This window comes from Microtus oregoni, unplaced genomic scaffold, assembly GCF_018167655.1.
Source record: "Microtus oregoni isolate MIOR12 unplaced genomic scaffold, Mior012 000057F_ref0000458, whole genome shotgun sequence".
Taxonomy (NCBI): Eukaryota; Metazoa; Chordata; class Mammalia; order Rodentia; family Cricetidae; genus Microtus; species Microtus oregoni.
Genome location: NW_024543833.1, coordinates 1,345,248 through 1,362,868, shown reverse-complemented (window position 1 = coordinate 1,362,868; position 17,621 = coordinate 1,345,248). Strand labels below are relative to the sequence as shown.

At 50.1% G+C, this 17,621-nt stretch overlaps 1 protein-coding gene across 5 annotated transcripts in view; it reads right to left on the bottom strand.

The window, feature by feature from the left end:
- Positions 1 to 17,621, bottom strand: part of Ctif (cap binding complex dependent translation initiation factor) — a 246,632-nt gene that overhangs the window by 207,272 nt on the left and 21,739 nt on the right. Inside the window, exon 2 of one of the 5 annotated variants that reach the window (XM_041639225.1) lies at positions 9,418 to 9,541. The exons of 3 other annotated variants lie outside the window; for them this stretch is intronic. The gene's annotated coding sequence lies outside the window, so the exon portion shown is untranslated. Of the gene's footprint in view, positions 1 to 6,236; positions 6,366 to 9,417; positions 9,542 to 17,621 lie in introns of those variants that run through there. One more of the 5 variants, XM_041639226.1, reaches the window with a different exon arrangement.

Here is a 17,621-nt window from a genome sequence, read left to right as displayed (position 1 = left end):
CCTGTGAAGGTTCTCTGGGTCTCAGGTCACTCCCGCCGCTTCCCTTCACAGGCTCCACCCCACAGAGAACACAGCCACACGGGACCACAGGAAGTGAGCTCCACTACAACAGACCCACGGTGGCCTCCAGGTATGGAGTCATCTTCATTCTGATTTCCTCAGTGATGACACAGGTAAAAAGCATTTGCCCAACCCCCCCCCCCCCCCAGGCCATGCACTACATGCCCTGTATCCTAGTCTATGTAGATGCTACTTTGGTGAAGCCTGGTTGCTATAGATTGAGACGGAATAAAGATATACAGCTCTCGGAAACAGGATCTGCAATGAGAATCACACAGAGCCTTGGAGACTGCCAGAGAAGTGGGATCTGGGATCTAGGATTTACCACAGGAAATCTGCAATGAAATTAGTAGGTGCTGGGTCACTGTGGGCAGGTCACTGGCCCTCTCCTGCTGTTGCTTTCCTTACCTATAACTACATCGGGTGTGTGCTTTTCAGCCTACGAGCTTAAGGACACTACAGGCTCCTGGGCTCTTGTCAGCTGTTGAACTACACACACCTGGGTCCTAGGAACCTACATTTTGATGAGGTCCCTGGCTGATAGCAATGGTCAGGGCCCAGACCAACATTTGGCAACAATAACAATGTGTTTATAGACGTTCTGGTTTCCAGAGTTAACAGTGCCTGTTTCCACATAGGAAGAATAACATATAGCCAGAAGAATAACATAAACAGGCTGGGCAGGACAGAGTGACAGAAACGCTTTGGCTTAGAGTCTCTCATCTCAAAAGTGTGGCCATATATTCATCTGTGCACTTTGTGTGCTGCTCAAAAACATCCAGGACACATTGTTAAGCCCATGCCCTTCTGTAGTCACCTTGACTACGGTGGGGGTACAGGACAGAACTGTTTTCTTCTACATCCATCCCTTAAGACAAGGGGTGTTTTTCCCTATGTCTCCTCAAGGTTCTGCGGGGAAAGCCAACAGACCAGCATCATGAAAATCCCCATGTTATTTCTACAAAGCATATGATTCTGCCTGGGCTCCCTACACACTCAAGAAGTGTCCTGCCTCTTCCCATCACCCCTCAACCCATCTCCAGATTCCTTGTCACTTGCCCTTCCCAGGAGTTGTATGTCTCCTGCCCCTCCAGGCCTGGCTCAAGCCACGCTGCCTACCCAACCCCCACTGCTCAGCTGTCTCTCACTAACAGTCTACAAGCCCTCCCAACTTCCGGATGGACAGGTCCACAGGTCCTCCCACCATGCATGTGGGCTGTGGAGGACGCACAGGGATGAGCTAGGCAGACTCGGAGCCTTCGCAGACCTGCTGACCTTGTTTGAAGATGATTAACACACTAATTACAACACAGTGTGAGTAAGGAAGGCATGTGCAGCAGAGGGCATGCTGTCTGGTAATTACAAACCTACCGTGGTGCTCTCTAAAAATAGTGCAACTCCCTCCCCTGGCAGTCTAGGGACCCAAGAATAATGCAAGCTGAACTCCCGTTCCCCTGGGTCTGGTGTCACTCACATACCGACACACATATCAGAGGCCTAAACACCTCACAGTGCGCACATGGGCCAACCAGGGCTGAGGCTGCATTCCTGACCCTACAGTTGGTCCTGTCTCACCTTTCAGGAGGCCTGAGGATCTCAGACTCATCACCCAGGCCCCACCCAGTCATGGCTGAGACATCTCCCAGGGCCAGATAGCAATGGGACCCCATAGCACTGCTCAGTCAAGTCCCCCAGCCAAGCTGTCTCTGGAGGGTCAGCATCTCCGACAAGCACTCTCCTCCCCTCCCACACCATTGCCAGCACGGAAAGTCGGTGAGGGACAGATGAAGAGGCATATGTATTCATCTCTAAAGTGATACAATGGTCTGCTTTGCTTCCAACTCCAGAGCAGGAGGTCTGAGACCAGACAGGCTCTGTGCTTCAGTGAATACATCACACCAAACAAATGGCTCCAGCAGTCGGGAACACCCCACCCTAGTGCCAGTCTCCCTAACTCCCATGCCTCTGCTGTCATTTGCTGGTTTCAGCTGGCTATGAGGCCCTCTAAGAGGACAGAGTGTCCTGTACGGAGATGCACAGCACACAGAGGGCAGGTCATTGACCACATGAACATCAGACACCCACGAGGCAAAGGGACAACCTTGAGGCATGGGCATCTAAGGTAGGAGAGACAGCATGATGCACACAATAACTACAGAATTAGCACCTTCATCCTGGAAGATTGCAGTTAGCCTCCCAGGGAGTTCTGTGCAAATAACTCTCCTGCTTTCTCTTTGGTCCCAATCCACTTAAATGCCAGCTCCTGATGGCCTTCCTAGTCCTGCTGCCTCCACCTGGGACACCAGGACTTCCCCTCACACGGGGGTATGGCCACTTCCTTTCTGTCTATGTCTCTCCTCTACTGCTCCACAGAGGCCAAGTCACACAGGAATTATTTAAGAGAAGATAAGAGAGTCTTCTCTCTCTCGAAGAGCCTCCTTCCTCCCTCCATCTGCCCAACCCATCGTTCCTCCAGAACTCCCATACTCCTCAGATGAAAAGCTGGCCCTGCCTTGGCTCACACGACCTATGGCCATTTCCCCTCGCCTAAAAGCCCTCGGCACTGACATCCACCTTTCTGTCTGCACTTCCTTAGCCATGCCTTTCCTGTGTCAAGCCTAACTCCTCCCTGAAGCTGAACACTCTCCACCCAGGTGGGTAATAATACCATCCGGGTGCCAGGGGTGTAGGAAGACTTAGCAATCATTCTCCAAAGGATAAGGATGCTCACGCTGGTCTTCAAGCTCTTGTAAGAGACAAACCATTGGGCTCAACACCGGTCTAGCCTCTGGTTTTTGGCCTCTTCAGCAGTGCGAGGTAAGGGTTCCATCTCATGAAGTAAGCCTTAAATCCAAATTTTAAGATGTGGCTGGTTACTTCCATAACGTCTGTGCCAGTGCTGCACCAGTAAACCTTGCTGGCAGACCTCTGCTGTTGCAGCCTTGTCAATAGCCTATGATTTTGGCGGTTCCATGGGACCCCTTTGACCAACAACTCAACAAGATGCAACCCATTCCTGGCACTGGAGGTTTTTCCTAGTGGCATAAGATGTGAGGCCTGAGCACTGTATATACTGACTCCATTTAAATTCTTTGTATATATTTTAGGAAGCTTCTAACTAGTAAGTTCACATAAGGGTTTTCCAAAGGACTTTAGTGTTTGTTGTCCTTCCCCATATTTCCTTCTGTACCTTATCTTGGGAGAAATGTGGACACAAAGTCCCACCTCTAACTAAGAAGCTATTTGCAATTCCTAAGGGAAAGTCCATTTTCTCCAATGGAGTCTCACACCAGTGTGGATGTCAACCATACACTAAGGCAGGCCCCATGCTCAGGAGCAGTCGGCCAGCACAAAACAGACTCGATGTGCATGTGTGTTTGGTTTTTGTTTGTTTTTTGTTTTTACAGAGAAAGAAAGAACATGAAGTTGGGTTGGTGGGGAGGTAGGAGGCTCTGGGAGGAACTGAAGGAGAGGAAAAAATATGATCAAAATATATTTAAAAGAAAAATTAAGGGGAGGGAGGAAGGGAAAAAGAGAGGAGGAGGGAGAGAAACCAAAGGCAGGAGGGACAGGCTACTGTAGCCCAAGAGTACTCTGAACAGGCATGCTCTTCCCAGCTACCAGGTAGCAGAGAAAGCACTCCCTACCCCAGCCTGGCTGCCCTCCCTTCTGTGTCAAATGGAGAAAGTGGCAGTGGCTAAAGGATGCCAGAAAGCATTTGTAGCAATAACAAGGAGAGGGGATCCTTCAGCTCCACTCTGGGCGCAGGCAGAAAAGGAGGGAGCGGGGAAGGAGGTTCTTGGAACAAAGAGATGCCACAGGACCAGGATGAAGCCAGTCTGCACATTTAAGTCTAAGCGCAAAGTATCATTGGAAGAATAGGGAGGGATGCTATATACATCATTCTGGGATGTAGGAGGCCTCAGGGCTTTTTACAAAAACAACAAACAAACAAAAACCCCTCCATATTCAGGCCTGATAGTCTAAAAACAGCACTAGCTATATCTGGCCTTCTCTCACTGTGAAATGGAAAAACTAGAAGAACAAGTGCCTGAGATCTCATGATGCTGGAGAAAGAGAGAGATGTGTGTGTGTGTGTGTGTGTGTGTGTGTGTGTGTGTGTGTGTAACAGCCTGACAGCATCAGGCTAGCATGTTAGTCCATGAAAAGAAGGTGAATCACAAGCCATATTGTGCCAGAACCTCAGTTCCAGACATCAGTGTGCATCTAGGAGGGCACCGTAGCTGAGAGAAGCCCTGAGCCCATGCCTTCTAGTTGGTGGCTGGTAGTTAACCTTCTATGAATCTCACCCTACTGGGGGCATTCCAGGAGGTTAGAACTCTACCAACACTCTGCCGGAGGCCCAGCACTTCAGGTGCAGAGTGAACACTGAGAGCAGACTACAGGACAGGGGCGTAGACAACCTAACAAAATTTACATCATGTGAGAAGGAGCTGGCACACTGCAACAGACAGGACCAGGGCGCCAAGGGAAGCGTAAAGTAACGGTCACAGTAGAGAAGGTCTCTGAAGAGTGGGGTCAAGGTTAAAACCTTAACTTCCCATTAGGCCTGATTCTAGGACACAGAGGATCCAGCTGGTATCAGACATGATGAACATTGAGGTCCCAAGGATGGGACTGCTAAATGTTGGCGGCCAGTATGCTAAGAGAAAGGAACCGGTCACAAAGGACTATATATATTACAATTCCATAGCTAAGAATTATTGAAGACAGATACGTCTCCAGAGAAAGCAGATTAGTGGTTCCCCAGGGCTGAGGGGATAAAGAGTGATGGGGAGGTGATGAGAAGGTCCTGGTATCAGATGGTAGTGATGGCTACCAACACTGTGAACACATCAAACTTAGCTACTTTACAATGGTAGGTTTCATGGCATATATATTTTATCTGACTAAATCTTGTAATATGAAAGAAAAGTAGGCCGGGCAGTGGTGGTGCACACTTTTAATCCCAGCACTTGGGAGGCAGAGGCAGGCAGATCTCTGTGAGTTGAGACCAGCCTGGTCTATAAGAGCTAGTTCCAGGACAGCCAGGGCTGTCATACAGAAAAACCCTGTCTTGAAAAACTGCAAAGAAGGGAAAAGAGGGAAAACTGCAAAAGAGGGAAAGAGGTGGGGAGGGAAGGAGGAAGGGAGGGAGGGAGAAAAAAAGGAAAAGCAGTTAGGGAACTGAGAGACACACTCAGAGGCTCTGGCACTGAGTGTCAGTGCCCTGATAAAAAATAACCCAAGAGAGGAAGATGGGATGTGAGAGGCCTCAAATGAGGACGGTCACATCTTAGCTGGGATCCTCACTGCTGCCTCTGGGTTGGGATTTTTCTTGTGAAAAATGGACTACTATAGGTTTGTTTCCTACCAGATATGGTTTTGGACACCATACCCAAACCCCTTTACTACCCGCCGGGCCTGACACAGGAATATGTTTCAGACCTCACTGTGGCAGCATTGATCTAGAGCTACAACACCCCAGATCCATCTGCCTGTATCAGGGCAAGCTCTGTGTCACACCCTGACCTGACATCCCAGCACACCTCTGCCTTTCTGGGTCTTCCTAGAAGAATGTAAGCCATGAGTCCAGCTTGATATGGGGCCAGCAGAAGCCCTCCCACCTGTGCTACACAGACATCTTTCAAATGGGGTAGATGCCATGCCTCTGCAGCACTGCCTAAGCAGACGGTTCTTCTCCCTTGGAGGCCCCGTTTGCACATTCACCGTGTGGCTCACTATACACAGTATTCCAGTATCACACTTTCCACATCAGTGGATCTCAGTGTACCAATAATACTCAGCAATTACAGCCTTCTAGAATAGTCTCTTCTCAGGGCAGAAGCCAGAAAACAGAACAAAATCATACATAAAGGACAAGTCCTGAGCCCCTCAGTACAGGACGATTATGAAACAGAACCAGAGATTACAGTCAAAATAGAGGAATCTGAAAAGGCGGAAAGAGAAGGCGCACCCCACCTATGCCCTTTCGTCCTGTGTCTCTGGCTCACACACATATCCAACACATAGGATGCTATGGAGCCTCGTGTTTCATGAGGTTTTACTATCACTAGGTAGCTAGGCGGACATGAAAGCAGGGGCTCTTTCTGGCCTGGGGTGGCTTTTCACCTACTTATTTTTTTCTATTTGTGTTGCAAAGAAAGAAGACTCACCAGGGAGCAGGATGCCAGGATGAGAGCGGTGGAGGAGGGACAAGCAAATGTCCTCAAAAAACTGAAGGGCCCATCTCAGGAGAAGTCATCACAGCACTGCCCACCCCTACCCTAGACACACAGTGCCTGCTCGTTCGTCTATGGTTCGAGCTTACCAGGAACAAACAGCAGGTCAGAAGAGGCTGGGGCAACTACAGGGAACGAGGTGACACTGCACGGGCTGGTAGCCAGGACAGGCTAGACTCAAAGGCACACATGTGACCTTCCAAAGGTCGAGTCTGTGAGTGACCACACTTCCACAGGACACGGGCCACTTCTCAGCATGCTTGGCCAGGCAGGCAGCACACCTGGGCACACTGTGGACAGGGCTACTGTCAAGGTCATGGACGGACGAGCCACAGACTCAGTATTCTCTAGCAAGCTCTCTAACCTAAGGTCAGCTGTCCCACAGGCATGCCTCCCCACCTGCCCAGCATGCCATGGGGCCCTCTGCACATCTGTGGTGGCCTCTTGAGGGCTAAGAGCAAGGCCTGGGCTCAGCAAAGCACTTCACTGCCTGAGGTCTGTGTTGAGCAACAACATCCCTCAACAGCTCACCCTGGACAGAGATGAGACCTGCAATGCGGAAGCTGCCACTGACTGAAGGCAAGCATCATGGACATGTGCACAAAGTGGCCTTTGTAAAAACATATGCACTCATCATGTGTCAGTGACAGGCCTGAGCAACTGCAGAGAATAAACACTACAGGAGTGCAGGGCCAGGCCAAAAGGCTGAGTGTCAGGGACCATCCACCCCTCCGGCCTCACTGTGGGGCTGAGGGATACCTATCACCAACACTAAGTGTGTGGTACTGGCCTCTGATGTACCCGTGGTACACCCTTAGCTCTGTGCACTGTGCAGGATCTGACTGCATTGTTCCTAAACTCCTGAAAGGCAGAGAAGTGAAAATTAATCCAATTAAAGGTGATGCTGTTCACAGGGAGGGAAGTTCTGGCATGCTGCCGAGAGTCTCTCCCCAGGCAGCTTTCAGGGCACAAGGTTTGGAGACAGCAAGTGGAGGTTGAGGTCCTGTCGCCCAGCCGTATCATTCCAGGGACAGCTGTGCAGGAGGACCTTACCTAGCGTTGTGAGGGCACCTGGGAAAAGATGGAGATCAAGAAAAGTAAACCTGGCACACTCTACAATGGCCCACTGCACTGATGCTGAGCTCGGCCTCCTTGGGAGAAAGAGAAGGAGCCTGCATCCTGCACCCCAGAGTCCTGGCACAGATGTGAGATCCCATAGAGGGAGGTCCCAAAGTCCCATCCCCAGCTCCTGGACCCTCTCAAGACCTTTCTCATCTGGATCTAGACACAGCCTTCAAGGGGACAGATGACTAACTGACATTTCTATTCCTCCACTTTAGAGACCAGAGAGGAAGCCATGTTGGACTAGGGTACACACAAAGGTACCCCAAGAGTTAAGAGTCTAATAGTCCAGAGCTATGTCTAGTGAGACAGCCACTGACTGAGCAGTCTGAACATTTCCTAGTGTGTGACCTTCTGCTCCATGCCACTGTTCCTGCTCAGGGTCTGAGCCTGGGAAAGCCTAGTGGCTTTGCTCTGGAGATCTGGGGAACCAGTACCTTAAACCACCCTACCCACATGCAATCACCAAGCAGAGAGGAAGCCCAAGCCAATCAGAGAGTCATGTCCTGGAGAGACATGGAAGGTTCTAGCTACCCTGGCTGATAACCTCTCGACAGAGAAACCCTCCCCAACTATAACCCTTAGCCAAAATGGAGAATTGTAAGTAATAAAAACGCCATCACTTTAAGGCATTAATTCAGGTTAAATTCTTTAATGGAGGATTAGACAAATAAGCAAAGAGGCTGCAAAGAAGAAGAAAGAGAAGCAAGGCAGAGTGTTAGGGAGGACAGCCAGGGATCCCTGGAAGGTCATTACAAGACAAGAGTGTTAGGGAGGACAGCCAGGGACCCCTGGAAGGTCATTACACCAGACAAGTGGTATTCCTCCACACACAGCTGCCAGGGGACCAGAGACCTCCTTCTTGGGGGTTGTGGCAGGAAGGCCACCTGACTAAGACAGTGGCAGGGAGAAGCAAGCTGGGGGTTGGCTGAGAGGAGGTGAGATTTGGCAAGCTGACGGCAGACTAGGCCTAAGGACCATCAGTGACCTTGGATGCCATTCCCTGGAAGGTGATTGGGGCAGCTCAGCATTAACGTGTCCTCCTGCTCACTGTGTGACGATGCTAGCCTCCTGGAGGACGGAAGACAGAAGTGTGGCACAGTGCAGGGTATAGAAGCCAGGTAAGCACGGAGTAGGTTATACTTGTGCAGTCAGCGTGCTGGGGCATGGCAGGTGCGGCCCTCCTCCATGGACCTGCTCCCAGTTCCCTCCTGCAACCCATGGGATCAAGAGCTCCCACTACAGCATCTGCCTGCCGTGGCTTCCCATCTTCTGCATGGGAAGTGGGTGCCTGAGTAACCCGGGGGACACAGGGAGAAGAAGCTGGATAGCTTGCCATTTGCAGCTCCTTTAGAAAACGTGGAAACTGCAGATCCCACAGTAACCTATGTTTATAGGTATAAACACACACTAGGGGAGACAAGCGCACAGATGTGACTTCACTATCAGGTGAGCGTTTTGGAGACGCGCGCCAGGGGTGGACCTATGGGACAGAGTGGGGGGACAAAGAGAGTCACTTGGAATGCTTCTGCTGTTGGGTTCTATAGCCAGAAGTTTTGACCTGCCTGAGTAAGTTAGCAGACACAGCTGGTGGAGGCCAGTCTGTGGCTCTGGGCTTCATGATGAGGCCCAAATCCTGCATAGTCTACGCAGCCCCCAAGTCCATCTGCAGCCACCTGCCCTCTACCCGGGAAGATGGCCGATTTTCACACCGTTCTTACACAGCCACTGCTGGAGCAGAGGAATGCCAAAGCCCTCCCAACCACAAACCTTTTCTTCTCTTACTTGTCCTCTACAGGGTGACCTCTTCAGGGTGACCTAAGTCCCACAAGCAGCATTAACGGCCAAGGAAATAAAACAAGGACACTGTCGATACCCAGATCGGCCTAGATCAGATTCCTGAGCCACCTGACAGCGGTACAACTTGGACAACTCAGCGAACCTCTCTGGGCTGCAGTTTCTCTAGTTATAAGGTAATCAGATTCACCCTTACCTCAAACAGCCAGGGAAGAGACCCAGGCTCCTCTCGTCTCCTCTTCCTGGGCTCTGTGATGGTTGATTGTTTACGTTAACGTGGTGAGGCTTAGACACTCAGTCTCTGGGTTCGACTCCTCTGGCTGTTGATATGAAAGCATATTTCATATGTGACTAACATCTACACTGGGTTGACTTTAAGTAAAAATAAAAGACTGTCTATAATGTGGGTGGGTGCCATCCAATCAAAGGCCACAAGAACGAAGATTTCTCAAAGAGGCGGGAATTCTACCTCAAGACGATATAAGCATCCTGTCTGAGTTTCCGACATACAGCTTTGCAGATGAAGAATGCAAGACTAACCTCTACGTAACTCCCTCCAGACCTCAGCGTGCCAGCGCCCACAATCACATGCGCCATAGCCGGTGCTATTCTGCTGCTGTTTTCTGGAGACCCTGACTGAGTCAGGAGCTAAATGTGGTTTGCTTGGTGCACAGGGTCAAGCCCCAAACAGAAGACTGGCAACCACAGAGCGGACAGGAAGATAAAAGCTGACAGAGCCATGTGTCAGAACGTCACACACCCAGAGGGAACTAGGAAGGGTTAGTCGTCATGGAAGGCAGCTACGGGGTTCCTAGGTAGAAGACACAGAAGAGCATTCTCAGGCCAAGAAAGGAGACCTGAGAGGAGAAAGGAGGTTGGCGCCTGCTGTGCTCAGAACTCTACCAGTTTCTGCTGATAGCAAATACATCCGCTATGGGAAAATAATGTTAGTGATGCCTTCACTTCCCCATGGGCAGGGGCATGGCCGGGAGTTTAAGTGTTATATGGAAACTGAGGGCGCTGGGTGGAGGACACTGAGACTTTTCACAAAGCCTTGTCCTCTTTCATCTGCTGGGAACTGTCAATCATAAAAGATTCTGACAACTTGTTAACCCAAGGAGGGAGAAGCTGCGAAGGCTGTGAGGAGATGGGAAGGGAGTGAACGCTGGAGTTCCGCTGTTTGCAGACTATACCAATTCTTAAAAAAAAAATTACTGAGGCAAAAGTCACATGACATGAAGTTAACAAACTGAGGCATCCTAAAGCACAACCGAGGCGCATTCAGCACTTCTGTATCATTGCAAAACTGGTACCGGGACACTGCCATTGCCGGACTGAACATCCTAAGCTGTGGCTCTCCACTCCCGCTTTACCGGCCCTGCTAAGCACTCATCTGTAGGCTGTCTCTACTAACTAAGCAATTGTGGAGACTCCACGTAGACTTGGTATATAGCATGTGGCTAGGTGCCTGCCTTCTTTGACCACACGGTCAGCCGACTTTAAGTCAAACAGATCACTCATTATCTGTGATGTGTGTGGTCCTCCCGTTGGTGAAGCTCTGTTACACTGTAACATGTATGAATATTTTGTTCCTTTCCACGGCTGAAGAATAACCCACCCCATGGCCATACCACATTTCAATTTACCACTCATCTCATGACCAATACCAGGTTACTTCACAGAAACTTTTTTATTTTTTATCTTTAGTTTATTTTGAACTAAGTATCCTGTCTCTTCAAGTCAATTTTAAAATTGTTTCTAAGCAGGATGTAGTAGTGCCCCACGCCTATAATTCCAGTACTCAGGAGGCCGAGGCAGGAGGATCATGAGTTTGAAGCCAACCTGGATAACACATTCTCCATAAACATAAAAACAAACAATCAAAAAATGTTTCTCTTAGAGAAGGCCGGATGGAGACACGGGGTAGATTGACTGAAAAGTTCAAATCTTGAAAAAAAAATAGTGAAAAGCATTCAAAAAATATAAAACAGAAGTGGACAATAAGTCATAATCACATAATTTTACAGAGAAATATTGGGAATGCAGTGTCCCACATATTTCATGATTGCTTCAAGTAGAAAAATATTCAAGTCCTGTCTAAAATGAAGCATAGGGCACGCACCTGGGCTGCACCAGGCATCTCCATCCATGCTGCAGCGAGGGGTAATAACACCCATCGCTGCTGCACACCGACCTCAGACTGTTCCCAAGTCTCCATCTGACTTTACCAAGCTCCCTTAGGATGGTGCCGAGGCTTCCGCTTCCAGTGTGTGCCCAGAGCATCCACAGGGTACAGCCCTGGGCAGAAGGTGCCACTCAAGCAGGGTCTAATTAGACCAAGGTGCTCTAATTATCTCCTATCAGGCCCCGCCTCTTAAAGGTGCCGCCACCTTCACACCATTGCACTGGAGACCCTGCGATACTCGCACCCCAGGGGACACAGTACATCCAACCATAACAGGCTCCTCTGGGTCCCTATCATGTTCACTAATCCCCGCAGCAACAGCTACCACACACCATATGGTGCCGAGCACCACAGAGAAAGAGGGCATGGAGCCCGGTCCTCGGGGAGCAGCTGGTCCTCGGGGAGCAGCTGGTCTTCCGAGCCCATTCTTACGGCATGCCATCACTACAGCTGTCAGCTGACTGTTTGCCATCTATCTCTCCACTCTTCCTTACCACTAGAACCGGGGCTGCGGTGCTCAGGGGAAACGCTGCACTTCCCAGATCCACTTAGGAATGGAGATGCCAAGTGAGAACTGAGTGCTGTTCATCCTCCTCGTGGAGAGTGTGGTTGGGATAGGTTGTAACGGCTCCTCCTACTTGTCAACTGGACACATGGAGGGAGAGGGAGCCTCAGTTGAGGAACTGCCTCCATCAGACTGGCCTGTGGACACATCTGTGAGGCATCTTCTTGTTTGCTAATAGATAGGAGAGGATCCGGCCCACTGTGAGCAGCACCATCCCTAGGCTGGTGGCCCTCGGGGATGTAAGAAAGCAGGCTGAGCAGCCAGTCAGCAGCGCTCGTCCAAGATCTCTGCTCCAGCTCCTGGTTTAAGCTCCCTTCTGGTTTCCAGGGATGGACTATAACCTGCAAGCTAAAATAAACCTGCAAGGACTATAACATCCTGAAGCTTTGGCCTTGGTGTTTTATCCTAGCAACGGGGAAGCAAGCTAGGACATGGCTAAAACTCCAGAAAGCAACTTCAACAGCAAGATGACCTTTTGTAAGTAGGCACATAGGCACGGGACGAGCAAAGGATATAGTCACAAAGTCCCATTTACTACAAAACCAGCCTAGTCCTGCCAGCATGCCTTCATGGTAGAGAAATGGCATGCCTCACTTAGATTCACATTCTCTTCCGTCTCCCTTTCTAACAGATGCACATGGATCGGTTTCTTCCTAAACAACGGAGGATGCTGGGCTCTAAAGAGACCCAGACTGGCATGAAGAGGCACAGAGGAGCCCACTACCCAGAAGAGTAGCCAACAGCTTGGTGACAAGGATTCTGAAGTCACCATATCTTCACAGATCAAAAAGCAAGACTTCTGGGTTGAGGGCCAGGAAGGGATTGAGTGAGTCCTCTGAACAGTCATGGGCCTCCTGTCCAGGCCAGGCCAGGGTACCTGAAGTGGGCAGGAGAGCTGCAGTCCTCTGTCCCTGGCTGTGTGTCTGGCCTCAACATGTACTTGCCAGAGTCCAGTAGCTCTGGCTCCCTCACCTGCGCACCTGCGGCCTGCCCAACTCTGCAGCGCTCTTCCTTGTCTGAGTTGACTTACCCAATCCTGGGTCCACAGAAGTATCTCAGGCCCCACCCCAGCCCTCTAATTCAGGCCTTGACCTAGAATGTTCCTTTGAGCTTAGTCACCCCTCAGGCCAGACCAGTCGGCCTGAGACCTGTGATTTGGCTCTCTGCTTGCTCAGGGCTTCCATAAGAGGCTTTCACTGACTCCCGGTGGACCAGGTATCCCCGCAGCCACATACCCCTGTTTCACAGACCTCTCTTTTCCTGCCCATCTGTCCCGTTCTAGGGTGCCCTCCCTGCAGGCCTATGCATTCCTACGACCTGGTCACAATGCCCTTAACTCAGCACGGCTCCTGGTGTAGAGTGAATTCTCAAAGATTATTCATGATGGGGGGAGGAGTCAGACGAACCGACCAGCACCCGGCTTTACCAAGCACCTCTTCACCCAGGAAAGAAAGTGACCTCCTTCCCAGAAGGGCAATAATGATGAGCTGAGGATTTTGCACACTTCCCTCAAACTCTCCCCTGGTTAGACACCCTCTCCTTAGCCTGCCCATTTGGTAAAGGCTTCCTTTGGATTTCCATAATGCCAGGTAAGAGACACCTTCCCATCCCTACCGAGGAGACTAGAAGTTTATCAGTGAACTTGATGTGTGTTCACAGGTCTGTGTACAACACTCAGTGTGTCTTGGTCAAGATCATCCTGCCCTCTAACTGGAGGAGACCAGTGTCACTGTCCCCAAGGACAGAGGTGAAGAAGGTCAATCATGCTGCTGACATAGATAAAAGCCAGTGCTGGGGCCTTTAATCCCAGAACTCGAGAGGCAGAGGCAGAGGGATCTCTGTGAGTTCTGGTCTACAGAGTGAGTTCCAGGACAGCCAGGGCTGTTACACTGAGAAACCCTGTCGCAAACAAACAAACAAACAAACAAACCAGTACTGGTATAGGACACCAAGTGCCATGGCCCCAGTTAGGGGCCAGATAGCTGGTGCTGCCCAGCTCTGACTTACAGCAAGGGCACTGAATGCCCAGTTCAGGTACTCAGCAGTGACTGTGCAAGGCTGGGGACTGAGGTGCCCTTCAGAGGAGGAAGATTGAGCAATACACTAATTGCAGGCTGCCACCCTGCTTTTAATGGCTAGGCTGGAAAAAGGAGTGCTTTAACCACATAGAATTAAATCAAATCATTTCTCAAGCATACTGGCGAGGCTGGGCATTTAAAGGAAACCTACTATGAAATCTCTTACAGACCAAGTTCACTGAACCTTTTGACATTGGGGTTCATTTCTGAAATCTCTTTAGGAAAATTTAATCCACGCGCGTTGGGTGCCCCAAGTCCCCGACTCATCCTGTTACCTTTTGCTGCATTTTTCACTGGCACCCCTCCCCCACTGTCTGCACAGGCTCCCTGGAGCTTTGCAAGGTTTGTCCCTTCTATGGGGCATTGCTTTTCCATTCCTTAAAGGGCCCAATGTAGATACGCTGAAGGAATGGTCTGCCCTAAATTCATGGGACAGTGCTAACCCTCAGCAGTTCAGAGTGTGACTAGATTTGGAGACGGAGCCTCTAAAGAGGTACTTCAGGTGAAATGAGATCCTAGGTGAGTCCCAATCCATCTGGCAGGTAGGTGTCTAAGAAGAGAAGACAGGGACAGAGCCAGGCCAATGGAGAGCCACATGAAGATGCAAGGAAAAGACGGTCATGTACAAGCCAAGAAGAAAGGCTCAGAAGAAACCGACCCCACTAGCACCTCGCCTTAGACTACCAGCCTTCAAAAATTGGTAAGAAACAGATGGCTGTTGTTTAAGCCACCCCGTCCGTAGCCTCTGTCTTGGTGGCCTGAGCACACAGAGGCAGACTGGCACTCGGGTCTGAGACCTTGGGCAGGGATGCAGCTCAAGGCTCCGATGCCCGCTTAGCTCCTCTGCCCCCCCCCCGGGACGTCCAGAGCCTGAGCGTGCTCACTGCTCATCCTCCGTGGCTCTGCTGCTGGAACACTGTCACTTACTCGCGGGAAAACGAGCCTGCGCTCTCACTTCTGTCTGCTAGGTGCAGGGTGCCAACATCAGAAGGAGATCCTCACACCAGCAGCCTGGCTTTTTTTTTCCCCTTCTGAAATTAACACTTGGCGTTTTCCCCACTCTCTAAAAGCGTTTTCACATATATCTTTAAAAAAACAGCAAATCTATTTTCATTTTACAGTCGAGGTCAACCAAGGTTTCGGAGTGAGAAACTAATTCATGGCCAAATGGCTTACTGGATAGGTCTGTGTCTCTAGAGTCACATCTCTGTCCCCTTCTGCATTCCTTGCTGGGTCTTCCCCCCTCCTGAGTGCACCCCCACACACTTCTGCCACCACTGATACCCAAAGCATCATTGCTGGCTTCTTCTCTGCTTCTAAGCCAACAGAAGCTCCCAGGTACCAGTGTCTCCACTGATCCTCACTGCTGATAGCAGCTCAACTCTCATCTGTTTTGACCTGGTTTGGGGTTGGCCACCAGCAGGCCACAGGCTGACAGCTGGATCCTCAAGTGTGGTATTGTTGGGAGTGTCTGGAGATGGAGCCTAGTGGAAGGTGTCTGGGGGTGTGTCCTCAGAGAAGGCAGTAGGACCCCGAGTCTCTTGGCTTCCTATTTTCCAGTGTGACCCTGATGTCATACTCATTCTCCTACCTTCACCACAGTCTCCCAGATGCCGAAGAGCCACACCCTGACATCTCCAGATGTATGTAGTAAAGAAACCTCATGGCCTTATAAAGCAAGCCTGACTCTGATATTTTATTATGGTAATATAGACCTAAAATACCTCCCGGCACCAATCCCACTGTGACAGACCAATCACACTGCCCCGGAAAACAGGGCTTAGGTTCAGTGGAGATGCACCATGCAGTAGAGCAACCTTACAGACCAGAAAACTAGAACACAGGGGCCCACCTATGACTCTACGGTGTGGCAGGAAGACCATGAGAAGAGAACGAGAGTCACGACACAGCCTCTGGTCCTGTGTCAGTTGCAAAGCCCCGCATGACAAATCCAGTTTCCCAGAGGAGTATGGCAAAACCTAAACAGTAACACTGCCTTCCTGGCCCCAAAGCCAGCAGAGAACACTCAGGAAATTCGTAAACTGCAGCACAAATGAGTGGCACCTGATGTTATTTCAGGATCCAGCAGTCCAGGCAACTGCTCAGCTGTTTCCTGTAACGGGAGGAGAGTGATAGCCAGGAAACACAGACCCTAACTAGGCATTCTGCCCAGAAGGTCGCAGGCGAGGGCTGTAAGTACCCTGGGCTGCTGGAATTGCATCACGGAACAGAGTGCCCGTTTTCCACACCACGTGAGAGGCACAGGCAGTGACAGGGAAAGAACAGAATTGGGTACAAATCGAGACCTCCAACTAATTAAGTATGCAAAATTATTTAGCATAATTGCATTGAGGCCAGTTGCCATGAAAAGGGGGAAGGCGGTCTAAGGTCTGAAAATGAACACAGTGGTTCACACTTCTTTAGATGTAGCTTAATACAACAGAAGGGCATCTCTTCGTGGAACTCCTTTAAAATGGCTGAGAAGTACCTGGTTGGCCACACACTCTAAGGGGTAACTTCCAAGAAAAACAGAGTTTGATTTTCTACAATGACTGTTCTAATGAAGAAAGTTCAGGGGATGGAGAGATAGCCCAGTGGTTAAGGGCACTTGCTGCTCTCGCAGAAGACCCAGGTTCTGTTCCCAGCTTCTAACCATCTACAAATCCAGTTCCAGGGACTCGAATGCCTTCTTCTGTCCTCTGCAGGCACCAGGCAGGAATGTGCTGCACAGACATACATACGGGTGAAACATTCATGTGTGTAAAATAAAATAAATAATTCTTAAAAAAAGAAAAACATTCTAATTAAGTAACTTAGGTTTTATGTGATATCTACTTTCCTTCAAAGGTTAACTATTAAACAGACGAGGTCAAATGTTCTCTTAGGACATGCTACAGGAGGGCCCAGCTTTAGGGGAGACCTACAAGGGCTGTTCAGAGGGCTTAGAGAACTGACCCTCACCCCAAAGGTCCCTCCCCAAGTACGGTTCCATTAGCACAGGACTGTGTCCCCTGCTCTCCAGGCCTGCAGGAATATGCCTGCTTTCTAGGTAATGAAGGAAAAGAAGTACCTCCCTCCATAGTTCTCCCACTTCCACAAATGCCCCCATCACAGAGTAAGCCCTGGCTTCCGGAACACTAGTGACCTACTCCATGCCTAAGACCAGTAGGATTGGTAGCAAATGGCTCTTGAGGACAGCAAGCCTGTGCAAACAAACGGGACCCCAGTCTGGATAATGCTAGGAAGCTTCTAGAGTAAAAATAAAAAGGTTTAAGGTCATCTTTTTCCCCCTCCTAGGAGTCAATACTGCAAGGCCCAGGGGAGGCTGCATCTCATTTCCACAGACCTCCCCCATTATAGAAAAGAGGGCTTGTTGAGATGAGACAGTCAGCCTGCCTTAGGAAGCACCTGCAGGGCTGTACAGCCCCAGGATATACCTCCCTAGGAGAGTGAACCCACCACTCAACCTCCCAGCTCCTCATCCTGGCTTCCGGGCACTGGGAAAGGGAGCTGGGCAGGTGACATAAGTCACCCTTGCTGGTTATTACTGTGTCTCTTTAAGGCATCTTTTA